Raw genomic sequence first — 15,813 nt, forward strand, 5'->3', positions numbered from 1 at the left:
ATGAATGTATGATTTACTGGGACCACTAAGGAATAAAAGAGAAACAGAGATTATATTCAAGGATATCATAGTAGAAAAATTTCCACATCTGGGGAATAGTCTAAACATAGGTGTTCATGAAGCCGAATGAACATCCAAGTTCATGAAGCCGAAAGGCACATAAAAAGACATATCCTAAAACTAGCCAAAAGAAAAGACAAGGAAAAAACATTGCAGGCTGCTAGGAAAGGAATAAACTGAACATGCACACACACACACACACACACACACAGACACACACACACACACACACACACACACACACACTAAAACTAGACAAAAGAAACGACAAGGAAAAAAATATTGCAGGTTTCTAGGGAAAGGAAGAAACTGACATACAGAGGAAGAACCATCAAGCTCTATTCAGATTCCTCATTAGAAACCCTAGAGGCAAAGAGTAGAATGAGATATTCAAAGTATAAAAAAATAAGAATTTCCAGCAATGAATACTCTTACTAAATTATCCTTCAAGTATGACAGAGAAGAACTGATCTTTTAAGCCATTCGGAAACTTAAGGTATTCAATAATGCCAATCCTGCCTTGCAAGAATTACTGAGAGTCCCACATGACAGGAAGAAGCAAAGACATTCCACTTTCAGTTAGATGATAAATATTAGGCTATAACCACAAGCAAACAGAGGAAAACAGAGAGGAAGTGTGGGGGCAAAATGGGAAAAATACAATCAAATGTTGGTGAACCAAGACCAACTTAAAAAATACTGTTGTAGATATTGTAGCTTAGACAATATACTTAAGATAACTACAAAACAAAAAATAGCACAGAGACAAATAGAAAAAAATATATATATATTTTAGGCAGTACTATCATTGAAATTCAAAACAAAAATCAGAAATGGCTATATGAAAACTACATTTATTGGGAATCACCTTAAATGTGAATGGCTTAAATTAAGCAATGAAAAGATTCAGAGTTACTGACTTGATTAAAAAAGCAAGATCCAGGGGGCCAGGTGGTGGTGCACCTGGTTAATCACTCACATTAAAGTGCACAAGAACCGAAGTTCAAGCCCCTAGTCCCCCCCCTGCAGAGGGGCAGTTTCATGAGTGGTGGAGCAGGGCTGCAGGTGTCTCTTTGTTTCTCTCCCTCTCTCCCTCCCTCTCAATTTCTCTCTGGCTATATCCAACAATAAAAACATGAAAATAATTTTTAAAATAAGCTTTGAAAAAGCAAGATCTGTTGATTCTATATTTCCAGAAAACACATATATGAAAGGAAGGCAAAAAGGAAGGTGTGGGTGACAGGCTGGAACAAGATATTCCAAGCCACTAAAGCAATAAAAGTGGTAGGAACAGCAATTCTGCTATTCCACAAAATATACTTTCAGGCAAAGTAGGTGATAAGAGACAGAGATCAAAACTACTTGTGGGTCAGAGGATCAATCCAAGAGGAAGAATAACTATTATCAATATATGTGCTCCTAATTTGAGTGCAACCAAAATACATTTTAGAAAAAAGTACTTAACTGACCTCATGGGAGATACCAAATGCAACACAATAATAGGAGATCTTAATACACTACTCATAGTAAGAAATAGATTATCATGACAAGAAAAAAATCAATAAGAAAGTAGAGGTCTTAAATGAAGTCATAGATGAGATGAATTTAACAGATACATACAGAACTTTTCATCCCAAGAGAAAAGACAATATATTTTTTTCAAGTGCATGTCAAACATTCTCAATTATTGATTATGTGTTGGGACACAAAGAAAGTTTTCATAAGTATGTGAATATTGAAATAGTGAAATAGATCTTTTCTGACAATAGGATGGTAAGGTTAGTTATAAACCACAAAAAGAAAAAGGTAATATATCCAGACAATAAAGACTAAACAGTATGCTTATGAATAACATCTGGGTCCCTGAAAAAATAATAACAGAACTTAAAAATTACTTGGAGAGCAATGGAGATGAAGAGACCAACTGCTAGTCCCTATATGATGCAACAAAAGCTATCTTAAGAGTGAAGTTTATAGGGGCTGGGCAGTGGTACACCCAGTTAAATGAACATATTACCATGCACAAGGACACAGTTTGAGCCCCTGCTCCCCACTCACAAGGAGGGATGTTTCACGAGTAGTGAAGCAGGTTTGCATGTCTTTCTCTCTCTCTTCTCTTTCTCCCTTCTCCCCACTCCACTCTCAATTTTTTCTTATCTTATCAAATAAACTTAAAGAACAGAAGATAGAAAGGAAGGAAGGAAAGTATGCTTGCTTCAGCAGCATATACTTAAATTGGAATGATACAGAGAAGATTAGCATGGCTCCTGCACAAGGATGACATGCAAATTTGTGAAGCATTCTACATATATATTTGTATTTTACTGTCGACTGTAAACCATTAATCCCCCAATAAAAAAAAAAGAAAGATAAGGAAGCTTCTCGCTGGCAATGTGCATGCTTTCTTCCCTAGGTCACTCAACTTATGTTGATCCAAACATCCAGGAAAAAACTTCTATGAATCAGGAGCATGGATGGAAGATAGTACAGTACTATCAAGTGATGAGTCTGTGCTGCTAGATTTAAAGCAGAGTCTCAAGCTACCACTGTGATTTCTCTTTATCTTCTGGCTGGAAGGGGACATCAGAGAAAAAAAGAAAAATGGCTTTGTCTCAGGACTTAGTAACTTGGGAAGATATGACTGTGACTTACTCAGGAGAAATGTGCACTACTAGGTCCTTCAGAGAAGAAACTTTACAGAGATGTGATATGGAAAACATTCAAGAACCTTCTATCAATAGAAAAATTGTAGAATCATTATACTGAAGAAGAGTCAATAAAGAAATATCAATGAAGAAGTATCTGAGAAAGAAGATTACCAATATGTAGAGAAACCTCATGAGTCTAAGTATGTGAAAAACTAGTCATTTATTTTATTTACCTTCAAAGACTTGAGAGAAGGAATGTCAGAGAGAAACCTTATAAATATAAACTACACACTAAAGTAAGTACTCAATCCAGTAATTTTTGGAGATATAACAAAAACAGCAATGTAGAGAAACCCTATGAATATAAATACTGTAATAAAACATTTAGTTGTTTCAGTTCACTTAGATATCATAGAAGAATTCACAGTGGAGAAAAACCCTATGAATGTAAATTATGTAGTAAAGCATTCAGTTGTTCCAGTTCTCTTTGAACTCATGAAAGAACTCACAATGGAGAGAAAACCTACAAATGGAAACAATGTAGTAAAACAGTCCAGTCATCTTCAGGCACAAGAAGGAACTCACAGTGGAGAGAAGCCCTTGAATGAAAACAATGTGGAAAAACATTCAGTCAGTTCAGATCTCTTAGGGAACATAAAAGACTCACAGTGGAGATAAACCAAATAATTGCAAACAGTGTAGGAAAACATTCAGTTTTTCTGGTTCTCTTAAGATACGTTAAAGGACTCACAGTGGAGAGAAACCCTATGAATGTAATCAATATGATATTATTTTCAGTCATTTGAATACTCTTCAGAGAACTGAAACAGTTTATACTGGAAAGAAATACAATGAATATAAGTTAGGTAGCAAAATGTTTTGTACATCCAGTGATCATTGGACACATGAAGAACTAACAATGAAAAGAAAAATTATGAATGTAAATTATGTAGTAAATTCTCAAACAAAAATAAATTTCTGTTTAAACTGAAAAAAAAAAAGACAGAAAAGAATGGCCACTGGGAGCAGAGGCATAGCACCAAGCCCAGGTGATAGCCCTGGTAGAAATAAAATAAAATAAAATGGAAGATTATAGCAATATAGTCCTACATTAACAGTGAAGAGATCAATTAAGCTCTCTAACATTACAACCGAGTCATCTAGAAAAGGAACAAGGAAATATGAAGGTCAGCAGGAAGAAGGAAAGATTCAATATGAGAGCAGAACTTAATTAAATAGAAGCCAGAAAGAGAATCCAAAGATTAATGCAACTAGAGCTGGTTCTTGAACAGATAAATAAAATTTATAAACCACTGGCTTGAGTAGCAAAAAGAAAAATAGAGAAAGCTATGATCAAAACCATGGAAGAATAAGAAAGATAATATAACAGTCAAAAATGGATAACTACAAGGAGTTATAAGTGAATATTGTAAACATATCTATTCAAATTGGACTTTGAGTTCAAGATGGTAGAGGACGACTGAGTGGTGGCTGAATTGTTATGTGGAAAACTGGAAAATGTTATGTATGTACAAACTAATGTAATTTACTGACAACTGTAAATTAATTAATCCCCTAATAAAGAATTTTTTTAAATCAAATAAATTAGACAAGCTAGATTGTATGTATACATTCTTATTACATACCACCAGGTAGGCTTAACTCAAGAAGAAGTAAGTAGCTTGCCCAGTGAAATCAGAACCACAGAAATTCAATCAATAATCAAAAATTTTCCCAAGAATAAAAGCTCAGATCCAGACAGATTTACTAATGAATTCTATAAGATTTGCAAAAAAGAACTAACACTGATTCTCCTCAAACTCTTCCAGGAAATTGAAGCTGGTGACTCACTACCAAATTCATTTTATGAATGTAACATCACTCTTATCCCCAAAGCAGGAAAGGACTCAACCAAAAGAAGAAAGCTATAGGCCAATATTCCTAATGAACATTGATATAAAGGGGAGGGGTATATAGCATAATGGATATGTAAACAGATATCTTCATATCTGAGGCTTCATAGTCCCAGGTTCAATCCGGTGCACCATGATAAGCCAGAGCTGAGCCTCAGTTATTCTTCTTGCACTTCCCTCAGCTGTTTTCTTTAGCTCAACTATTTTGTTACTGTGTTCAGTTATTATCTTTTTCAGTCAGTTGGGCTCTTAGTTCAGCTGTTTCAGCTTTCAGCTCTCTAATTACCTCTAGATAGTTCTCATTTGTTGTTTCCACTTTTCTTATACTATTACCATCAAAAGCTTTCCTCACTCCGGTGATTATCATGTCAATTGTGTTTGGATGTTTTCCTCATTACAATTTGCTTCTGCCTTGTCGAAATATTTTTCTGGGCTTTTGTCTTTGTTCATTTCTGCAATGTTTCTTTTTGGTTTGACCATTGGATTTTGTATCTTTTGACATTTGTGTCCTACTTGCTGCTGGTCAGATATGGTTTTAGCTGTCCTTGGGAACCTGAGGCAATCAGAGGGCTTTAGAACTATAACTAGATTTTTCACTTAATTACTTACTAGTGATTAGGAAAGAAATATTAGATAAGAGAAGATAATGGAGATAACAGAGATAAGAAAAAAACAGATACTGAGAATGGGAAATATTTTGGTCATACTACAATCAAGTGACACACTGAGGATCAACCACAAATTCTCTCCCCTATTTTATAGTAGCTATATCCAGATTCATCCAACCATCTGATTGATAGTCAGTGATCTCAGAGAGATGAGTTCTGATGAGGGACCAGAATGCTACCCTTGGTCTTCTACTGCCTCTAGAAATGTGGTCAGCTGCTTCACTCTAGGTTCAGAGTCACCTGTCACCATGCAAGGCTTCTTTAGTTTGAAAATCTCTTCTTTACCCCTTTTCCACCTACTGGCTACACATGTTTCCACACACTTGTAGATTAGTGAGTCCCTCCCTTCCTTCCTTCCTTTTCTTGCTTTCTCTTTTTATTTATTTATTGGATAGAGACAGCCAGAAGTTGAAAGGTTAGGGGAGATAGAGTGAGAGAAATAGAAAGACACCTGCAGCCCTGCATCACCATTTGCAAAGCTTTCCCCCTGCAAGTGGGAACCGGAGGCTCAAACTGGGGTCCTTGTGCACTGTAATATGTGCATCCAACCAGGTGCTCCACCACCTGGGCCCTGGCTTTATGAGTTTTTGAAGAAATCCCAGTTTTATTTGGTTGGATTTTCATGCCATTTTTCATTGTTTTTCCTAATTTAAAAGGAGAGTGATCTAAAAAGGTTTGTGCTCCATAGCCATGACTCTGGAAGCCCCTACCTAAACTCAGTGACTTTTTTAAAACACACACACACAAAGAAAGAGAGAGATAGAGAGAACCAACTCTCAGATCATAGTTTCTGACATGTCTACAATCAATTCTAGCTGAAATTATCTTGTTCATATTTTTATTTACTTATTTATTTTTACTTAGAGAAGATTATTTTTCCCTCAAAAGTAGTCATTGAATGAACCATTTTAGATATCTGGCATCTTCAAGGGCAAATATGTTGTTTAGTAGCATAAGGCATGTCTTATGGTAGGTACAACTCAATAGAGTAATAAGCCAAATGGAAAAAAAAAGAAGAAAATATCAACAGACATACAGAATGAAGTCAAAACCATTTTTCCATTTTATGCTTTAAGATGTCTTTACTAAGTTTCTGTTCTATTGGAGTACATTTTAACAGAGACATTTTTATATGATGTAATTACTAATTTGGGGGCAAATGCATGCAAAATTGTCAATGAAGTTCACTAAGTGGCTACTTTTTAAAGCACAGTATATATATTTTTATTTGTATTTAAAAATGTTGAATGGGCATAGATGGCAGCTCAGTTGACAGAGAGCACAAAGCATGGGGAAAGATCTGTGAGTGATGAAGTAGTGTTGTAGATGTCTCTCAGACTCTCTCTTTATCTCTCTTATTCTCTGTCTCTCACCCTCTGACTGAAAGAGAAAAATGGCCACAGATATTTGTGAAGTTGTGCAGAGAGTGAGCCCCAGCAATAGTCCTGGTGGTGAATAAATATAACAAAAAAGTTCTTATCAACAGATTCTTTATTTTCTTTGTGTTAACTTGTTTTGTATCAAATGAAAGACAAGCAGTATCATGGCCTACCAAGCTACTAAATGTTTGACAATAAAATGAATAATGAAAATTTTTCTATGGCAGAGCTAGTAGGCCAGTGGTTGTCTTCAGGATTTATGTGAGGTTTCCAGTTCCATCACTGGCACAACATATGCCAGAGTAAAGTTCTGGTTCTACCTTTGTCTCTCTCATTTTCTCTCTATCACACATTAAGACATATAAATCTTGAAAAGAACAATTTTCAGAGAACTGACTCATCTTATCACACCAGTGCACATGCACATTAACTATACATACCTGTGAAAACTTCATGGTGTGAACAGCTGTTGATAATACAGACTTTCAACAAGAACAAAAAAATTACCCCATGCAAAAATGGGGAGAGGATATGAACAGAATCTTCACCAAAGAAGAGATCCAAAAGGCCAACAAACATGAAAAAAATGTTCCAAGTCACTGATAGTCAAAGAAATGCAAAGACAGACAACAGTGAGATACCACTTCATGCCAGTGAGAAAGTCATACATCAGAAAAGGTAGCAGCAACAAATATTGGAGAAATTGTGGGGACAAATGAACCTTCCTGCACTGCTGGTAGAATGTAAATTGGTCCAACCCCTGTTGAGAGCAGTCTGGAGAATTCTCAGAAGGCTAGAAGTGGACCTTCCCTATGACTATGCAATACCTCTCCTGCAGATATTCTAAAGAACCAAATATAACCATCCATAAAGATTTGCATATATCTATGTTCATAACAGCATGGTTTTAATAGCCAAAACATGGAAACAACCCAGGTGTCCAACAATAGATTTGTGACTGAGAAGTTGTGGCATATATATGTGTATATATATATATTCCTCAGCTATTAAAAATAGTTTATTCACTTTCTTCACTCCATCTTGGATGGAGCTTGAAGGAATCATGTTAAGTGAGATAAGTCAGAAAGAGAAGTAGGAATATGGGATGATCTCACTCATAGAAGTTGAAAAAGAACAGAAGAGAAAGCACAAAGCAAAACTTGGACTGTAGTTGGTGTATTGCACCAAAGTAAAAGACTCTAGGGTAGGGGTGGGGGTGGTTGGTGAATTGGAGGGGAGTGTTCAGGTCTTGAAAGACAGAGGCAGACCTAGTGGGGGTTTAATGGAAATGTAGAAAAGTGAGAAATGTTACACATGTACAGACTATGGTATTTTACTGTTGACTATGAACAGTTTCCCAAGAGAGAAATTTAAAAAACATACAAATTAAAAAAAAAAAAGAATGCACACTTTGTTGGTCAGCTTGCAACCGTGCAAGTTATGTTTTCTCCTAATGGGATGTCTCTGACTACAATCAGAGAATCCTGTTAGAGATTTATTATTTCAACAGTCATTATAGGACAGAATTAAATTTGTCTTTCTACAATTTCAATCTATAAAAGTGACCACATGCCACCTCAGACCTACAGGGTTGCAGAGGTTACATAGGCTCCTATGCTGAATATGGACCCCAAATCAAATCAATGGGCTATACAGTTAACAATATTTATACACTTTTTCCATATTTGGGAGCTACTCTCTTCCCTGATCCAGATTTCTAGTCCTTTTTCCAACTACAGCACCATCCCCAGACAATAACTTAGGTCACCTGCATATTAGATATGAAGCTCAGGCAAAAACTAGTAGGGTCATGGGCCCCTTAGAATATATATAAAACAGATCTACTAACTTTTTCCAAAACGGAGACCCCAAATCTTCCATCTGCAATATTCTTGCCTTTAGGCTCATGACTAGTCAACAATTGTTTTGATTTATATCTTAACTCTTTTACAACCACCAGGTTCCAGATGCTATCATGATGCCAACCTGACTTCACTGGGCAAACGACCCCACCAATATGTCCTGGAGCCCTGCTTCCCAATATCCCTTCCACACTAGGGAAAGAGAGACACAGGCTGGGAGTATGGATCGACCTGTCAATGCCCATGTTTAGCGGGGAAGCAATTACAGAAGCCAGACCTTTCACCTTCTGCACCCCATAATGATCCTGGTTCCATACTCCCAGAGGGATAAAAAAAAATAGGAAAGCTATCAGGGGAGCAGATGGGATACAGAGTTCTGGTGGTGGGAATTGTGTGGAGTTGTACCCCTCTTATCCTGTGTTTTTTGTCAGTGTTTGTTTTTATTAAAAAAAAAAAAAGAATAGGAAAGCTATCAAGGGGGGTGGGTGCATATGGAATTCTGGTGGTGGGAATTGTCTGAATTGTACTCCTCTTATTCTATGGTCTTGTCAATATTTCCATTTTATATATAAATTTTTTTTAAAGTTTTAGGCATGCCAACTCAACTTAGATATCTTATAGGAGAATCAAAAACAATTTACTGTCACAGATATACAGTGACACAGAAGAAATGATAATCAGCATTACTATAGCATGCATAATTGCTACTTTCTAGTTCTGTAACCAAAGCTAAGCTTGACACCATTTTACTTAATAAAGGGGAAGGTGAAATAGCTCCCATTTCTAGTACGTCAAAACTTTTCTTTCCACAATCCAGTGAATTCAGCCAATTCAAATTATTACCTCTAGGTGGCAAATGCTTGAGAGCAATCTTATTATCTTAAAAAATATATGCACAGGGGTAGGGGGAGTCGGGCTGTAGCGCAGCGGGTTAAGCGCAGGTGGCGCAAAGCACAAGGACTGGTATAAGGATCCCGGTTCGAACTCTGGCTCCCCACCTGCAGGGGAGTCGCTTCACAGGTGGTGAAGCAGGTCTGCAGGTGTCTATCTTTCTCTCCTCCTCTCTGTCTTCCTCTCCTCTCTCCATTTCTCTCTGTCCTATCCAACAACGACAACAACAATAATAACTACAACAATAAAACAACAAGGGCAACAAAAGGGAATAAATAAAAAAAAATATGCACGGGGTAGATAGCATAGTGGTTATGCAAAGAGACTGTCACAGCTGAGGCTCCAAAGTCCCAGGTTCAATCCCCCGCACCACCATAAGCCAGAGTTGAGCAGTGCTCTGGTGTTTCTCTCTGTGTCTTTCTCTCTGCATCTCTCTCAAAAATAAAATAAATAAAATACTTTTTAAAAATTAAATATATTTTTACTGCCACCATAATTACCACTGGGGCTCAGTGCCTACATGCCAAATCCACTGCTCATGACGGTCATCTTTTTCCTTCAGTTTCTTTTCCCCTTTTTTTACTGAGAAGGAACAGAGATAGATAGAGAGAGAGAGAAAGAGATACACTTGAAGGCCTGCTTCACTGCTCATGAAGCCCCTTTACCCCCGACCTTGCAGGTACGGAACAAGAGCTTGAACTCAGATCCTCATACATGGTAATGTGGGTGCTTAGCTGGGTGTGTCATGACAGCTGTTTTTATTATTATTAAATGGTAATAAAGTCTTTCAAAGGTGCACACAGCTCACATTTTTATTCCTTTCTCAGTAGAAATAGGGCACAGATACATACATATAACATAACATATCAGAAAAAAATTGCAAAAATATATTGAGTGCTTTCTTGCAAAAACATTTACAACTCTTTTGCATCACACCACTGAAAGTCTGTTCCATGAAACCTTTAACATGAATTTACTCAATGGGACTTTGCATACAGGTGTAGAACAAGTATTAGATTTGATATCTGAATGAGCTCAGGTTTCCATTAGAGCCTGACTGCTTCAATGACCCCATTATTTTGCTTCCACTACTCCCAGAACTGATCAACTTAATTATTCTGACTAAGGAAACATTTAGGACATGAATTTCTGATTTGTTTTAAACCTTTTGGGACATTTAAAGTGCTCCACTTAAAAAATCACAATACAGAAGAAATGAATATGAGAATATGTTTGGAAGTAGGGCAGTGCCAATATCCATGCTGGGTACAGAAATACTGTCTTTCTTGGAATGGTCCTTCTGTTTAGATTACTACTTGGGACCATTTAAATCTTAGCAGTTTCTTTCTTCCTATGCATATTCAAAACAGAATGCATTAATTTGGTGGAGGCAGGGGGAGAGTATTGAGGAGGTAGCAGTTAAATCGTGCGATCCCTGTCATAATAATTCAGATATTTCAAACAGCTAATGTTCAAAAGGGCTAACAAAACATTTTGTGGAGAAAGCTAATTAGAAAATCTTTGGCAAGCAGAATAAAAAACAAGAAAGGTCAGGAAATGGAACTAACTTTAGAGTTGATGTATGAGAAATATGGCCCTTTATAGGTAGAATGTTAAGGTCAAGTTATGTATCTTAATAAAAACATATTATCTTTGAAATATTGAATTTTTAATACTAAATTTAGCTCAAATGGCACATAAGCAATAGCTTGTATTGAGGTAAGAAAAAGATACATTTCTCTGAGACATAGGCTCTATATCTGCAAAGTCACAGTTGCTTCATAATTGGTGCCCTTAATAACAACTCCAACATTACCTATTGTTTAGTCTGTTTATGTTCATTTGAAAAACTGTATATTTAGCTACAGAAAAAAGGTAAAAAAAAAAAAACTATCACAAATCTCCAAAATTTTGTAGATGATTGTTTATTTCTCATCACTGAATATATCTGTCCTCAATTAAAAAGAATGAAAATTATATCAAAATGATCCCCCTTGCCTCTTTCCTCCTTTTACTAATATGTAATGGCTGTTGAGCCTATAATAAATGTGTCTGTCTCTAGTTATATTCCCATAATTTTTACAATTTAATTTGACTCCAAAAAAGAAAGAAAGAGAAAGAGAGAGGGAGCAAGAGTGAGTCAGTCACAGGAGATTAGCATGAAATCCTGCTTCAAGGGATTTTCTGACATCAGCCTTCACTTCATACTTCTGCACAAAATGCCTGATTTAATAGAGCACACAGAAAGTCAGAAAACAAGTCTCTTCTCTTCCTCTCCAAAATTGTCTGATGGGAGTCAATAATGATTCTTTCACACAGCTACAATCTAAGAATTTTAGATGGAAGTGTAAAGGGAAACTTTCTGGCTATTCCTTTTAATGTTTTATTAGAGAGGGATGTAAAATGCATTTGCCTCAGTGGAGCTATTCTCCTTCTCTGGTTCAATTCAATGCATTTTAACAGTTGGTATTTTAAATAACAGACTTATAGACTGCCATGCACAGATGTTCTGCATACTACATGAAAGCAATGGATTCAGAGATGGAAGCAAAAGGAGAAATAAAAAAAAAGTAAAATTAAAAAAAAAACCCCAGCAGTTTATCTTTTATAAAAGGATTTATATGATAGCAGCAGCTGGGAAAATTTTCTCTGACCTTGGGTCCTCCTACTATTTTATATAAAGCAGCCAACATACTTTACCTTTTAGGTTTCATCCACTGACAGATAGCTTTTCCACTGATATTATAAGAATAATCTTCTGATCTACTGTATTTTTAGTGTACTTAAAACACATTTTCTTATTACAACTTAACAGTGAGAACTCCCTCTTTATTTCTAATGTACAATTGTATATTTTACAAATTATTATCATAAAGTCTGTCTATTCATGACTACTATTTTAAGTTAAATAAGATATCAACATTTGTATTGATGTTTAGGTTAACATTCACAATTTGACTTTTTCACCCTTAATAAAACAGAAGTTAAGCTTATTTCTTATTTGAATGGGCTGTCATCTTTACTGCCCACCTACACCCTTAATATAGCATTAAAGAATTATGCAGACTGAACATTTGCCAGATGAGTTCTTAATTGCCTATTCGCTATATTTCTGTGTCTATCAATTGTGACTTAATATTTTTTATTTATTTTTCACAGTCAAGTTCTTAGAAATACGTAATTTTATCACTCTGGATTCTTTTTTCTTTCAGATAGAGAGGGTGAAATATCACAACAATAGAGCTTCCTCCAAGCACCATGATACTTTTCACATGGTGCCAGAGCTCAAGTCTGAGCACATACCCTACCCAATGAGCTCTCTGTTTTAACACCATAAATTTATTTTGAAATTGAATTGCATGATCATTTAGAAGGCATGTTTATTTAAAGTTTTAAAAATAAATACATCTTTTTAATTTTTTTAAGATTTTGTTTATTAATGGGAAATATAGGAGGACAGAGAGAAAGAACCAGAGATGGCTCTGGTACATGTGTTGCCAGGGACTAAACTTGGCACCTCATGCTTGAGAGGTTAATGACTCATCCATCTTGCCATCTCCTGGACCACAGCATGTTTATTTTCAAATAATATATAATAATCACAAGGATTTATAGATAAAAAGCAATCCATGTGCTTCTAACACATTCAAATTATAAGCTGATCAATGAGGAGGAAGGAAAGGAATCAGGGCCTGTACTTATCTTGATACTTAATGTGCCATTGCATGTATTTATGTATATTACTTGAATTTGGGAGAAATTACAGTATCTGTATTTTTAAAGATTAATAATAAGTTCATTTTGTATAGGCTAGATTTGAGAAATTTTCCTTTAGAAAAAACATTGACAATGCACAAAAGTCACCTCCAAGTAGATCAAAGACATGGACATTAGATCAGAAACTATCAAACACATACAGAAAAACATTGTCAGAATAATTTATGATTTATGCTTCAAAAATATCTTCAAAGACTCAAATCCAACAGCAAAATAAACAAAGACTACATCAAACTGAAAAACTTTTGCACAGCAAAGGATACCTAGCAGAAAGACACCCCACAGTGTGGGATAGGGTCTTTATACAACACACATGAGATAAAGGACTAATAACCAAAATACACAAAGAGCTCAGTAACATTTAAAAAAAAAACTGGGCCAGGTTGTGGCGCTCCTGGTTGAGATCACATGTTACAGTGCATAAGTACCCAGGTTCAAGTCCCTGCACCCCACTTGCAGGGGGAAAGCTTCATGAATGGTGAAACAGTGCTGTAGGTGTCTCTCTGTCTCCCTCCCTCTTCCTTCTCAATTTCTCTGTCTCTATTCAATAAATAAATAAAGATAATAAGAAAATTAAAAAACAAACAAAAAACCCACAAACAGTCCCATTAGAAAATGGAGTGAAGAAATGGACAGTAACTTCTCCAAAGAAGAGGTGCAGAGGGCCTACAACACATGAAAAGGTGCTCAGTCACAGATCACAGAGAAATTCAAATAAAGACAACAATGATGTATCACTTTACACCTGTGAGGTCATACATTAAAAAGGATGGTAACAACCAATGTTGGAGAGGTTTTGGGGAAATGGGGACACTTTTGCATTGCTGGTAGGAGAGTAATTTGGTCCAAATCAGAACACTAAAAATGGATCTACCTTTGATTCAGTGATTTCTCTACTGAGGATTTACCCAAAAGAAACAAAAGCACCTATCAGAAGAGATCTATGTATACCTATGATCACAGGCAGCACAATTTTTAATAGCCAAAACCTGGAAGCAGACCAGATGTCCAACAACAGATGAATAGTTACATATATATATATATATTTGAATATTACTCAGCTATTTAAAAGGATAAGTTGTCTGTTTTGAGTCATCTAGGATAGAACTAGAGGACATCATGTTAAGTGAGATAAGTTAAAAAAAAAAGGACTTATAAGCAGGACTTGATAAATAGGGACAGGGAGGAGAATATGAAATGAAGCATGGACTGAGCACAGAGTAATGTATCAGAGCAAGGACTTGGGATAAAGAGGAGGAAGGCAAGACAGAAGAGAACTTTGGGGTCCTGGTGCATAATGAAATTGTACTCATATATCAATAACTGTTCTGTAAAGCATTACCCCTCTCAATAAAAAAGAACATATCATTTAGTAAAAAAATCGACCAGTCAATGCCCATGTTCAGCAGGGAAGAAATTACAGAAGCCAGACCTTCTACCCTCTGCAACCCACAACAACCCTGGATTCATACTCCCAGAGAGATAGAGAATGGGAAGGCTATCAGGAGAGGGGATGGGACATGGAGATCGGGTTGTGGGAATTGTGCGGAACTGTACTCCTCTTATTCTATGGTTTTGTTAATGTCTCCTTTCTTAAATAAAAAAAAAATTTAAAAAAACAGCTTAGAAAGTAAGTCAATTGGGGTCCGGGGGAAGATGGCGCCCTGAGAAATCGCTAACAACGAGTGCTCTGATAGCATCGTCGGCAACGGTAGGATTTTCTGCCTTTAGCAGGCCAGTCAATAAGGGGGGGGCACCAAAGAAGTGATTACAGTTTAATTTGGGTTAACAATTAGAACAAAGGTGACACGGACTCGCGGGGCGCCAGAATTCCCAGGCGGCGCCAGGCAAGGCGAGTGCGCCCGGCATTGTCCTCCGCCCTCCCGGGAAGGCGGCTCCTCCACCGGTTGCAGAGCGTGGCGGGCAGAGGACCCGGAGAGAGCACTTTAGCTCGGGGGCTTTCTCTTGGGAGTTGCCAGGGTCCACCGCGACCCTGAGGGTGGATCCAAAGACTTCTTGAGTATAGCTCTCATTGGATCAAAGGACTTGGAGCTAGTTTTCATTTTTGAGAAATCCTTTAAAAAAGTCTGGAGGGCGGGGTTTCCCGGAAGATGGCGATTGAGAAGCAGCTAGCCTTTGAGCTCCGGACACATCTCTTGTAAACAATAGGATTTTCTGCCTTTAGCAGGCCAGCCAATAAGGGGCCATAACGGTCATACCAAGGATGTGTCTATAACTTAATTTGGGTTAAGAATTAGAGTAGGGGAAAAAACTCTTTTTTCTTCCTTTTAATTTTCAAGCATACATCCTTCCCGCCGCCCCCCCCGCCCCCCCCCCCCCTTAAGCAGTGCCTGGGACCAGCTACTAGCAGGATACCCCATACCACCAAACAGGTTTTTTTTTTTTTTTTTTTTTTTTAATTCACTGATACACATTTGGGAAGTTCCTAGCACTGCTCTTTAATTACAACTCTTCTTCTTATCTTCTCCCTTTTCTCTCTCTTATCTCTCTCTATCTGTCTCTCTCTTTTTTTTTTTTTAATCTTGTCATACACTTCTTTCTTCTTTGCCTTTCTGAATTTGTGAATTACTTTGGGGAAGAAATCTGACCCAGAG

The 15,813-nt window shown here is 36.8% G+C and overlaps 1 protein-coding gene and 1 non-coding gene across 2 annotated transcripts in view; one reads left to right on the forward strand and one right to left on the reverse strand.

The window, feature by feature from the left end:
- DIAPH2 (diaphanous related formin 2) overlaps positions 1-15,813 on the reverse strand; it is an 816,245-nt gene that overhangs the window by 22,155 nt on the left and 778,277 nt on the right. The gene's annotated exons all lie outside the window — the stretch shown is intronic.
- On the forward strand, positions 2,270-2,372 carry LOC132536001 (U6 spliceosomal RNA). Its single transcript, XR_009547702.1, has one exon. It is a non-coding gene; the product is annotated as a U6 spliceosomal RNA (small nuclear RNA).

Source organism: Erinaceus europaeus, chromosome X (genome assembly GCF_950295315.1).
Source record: "Erinaceus europaeus chromosome X, mEriEur2.1, whole genome shotgun sequence".
Taxonomy (NCBI): domain Eukaryota; kingdom Metazoa; phylum Chordata; class Mammalia; order Eulipotyphla; family Erinaceidae; genus Erinaceus; species Erinaceus europaeus.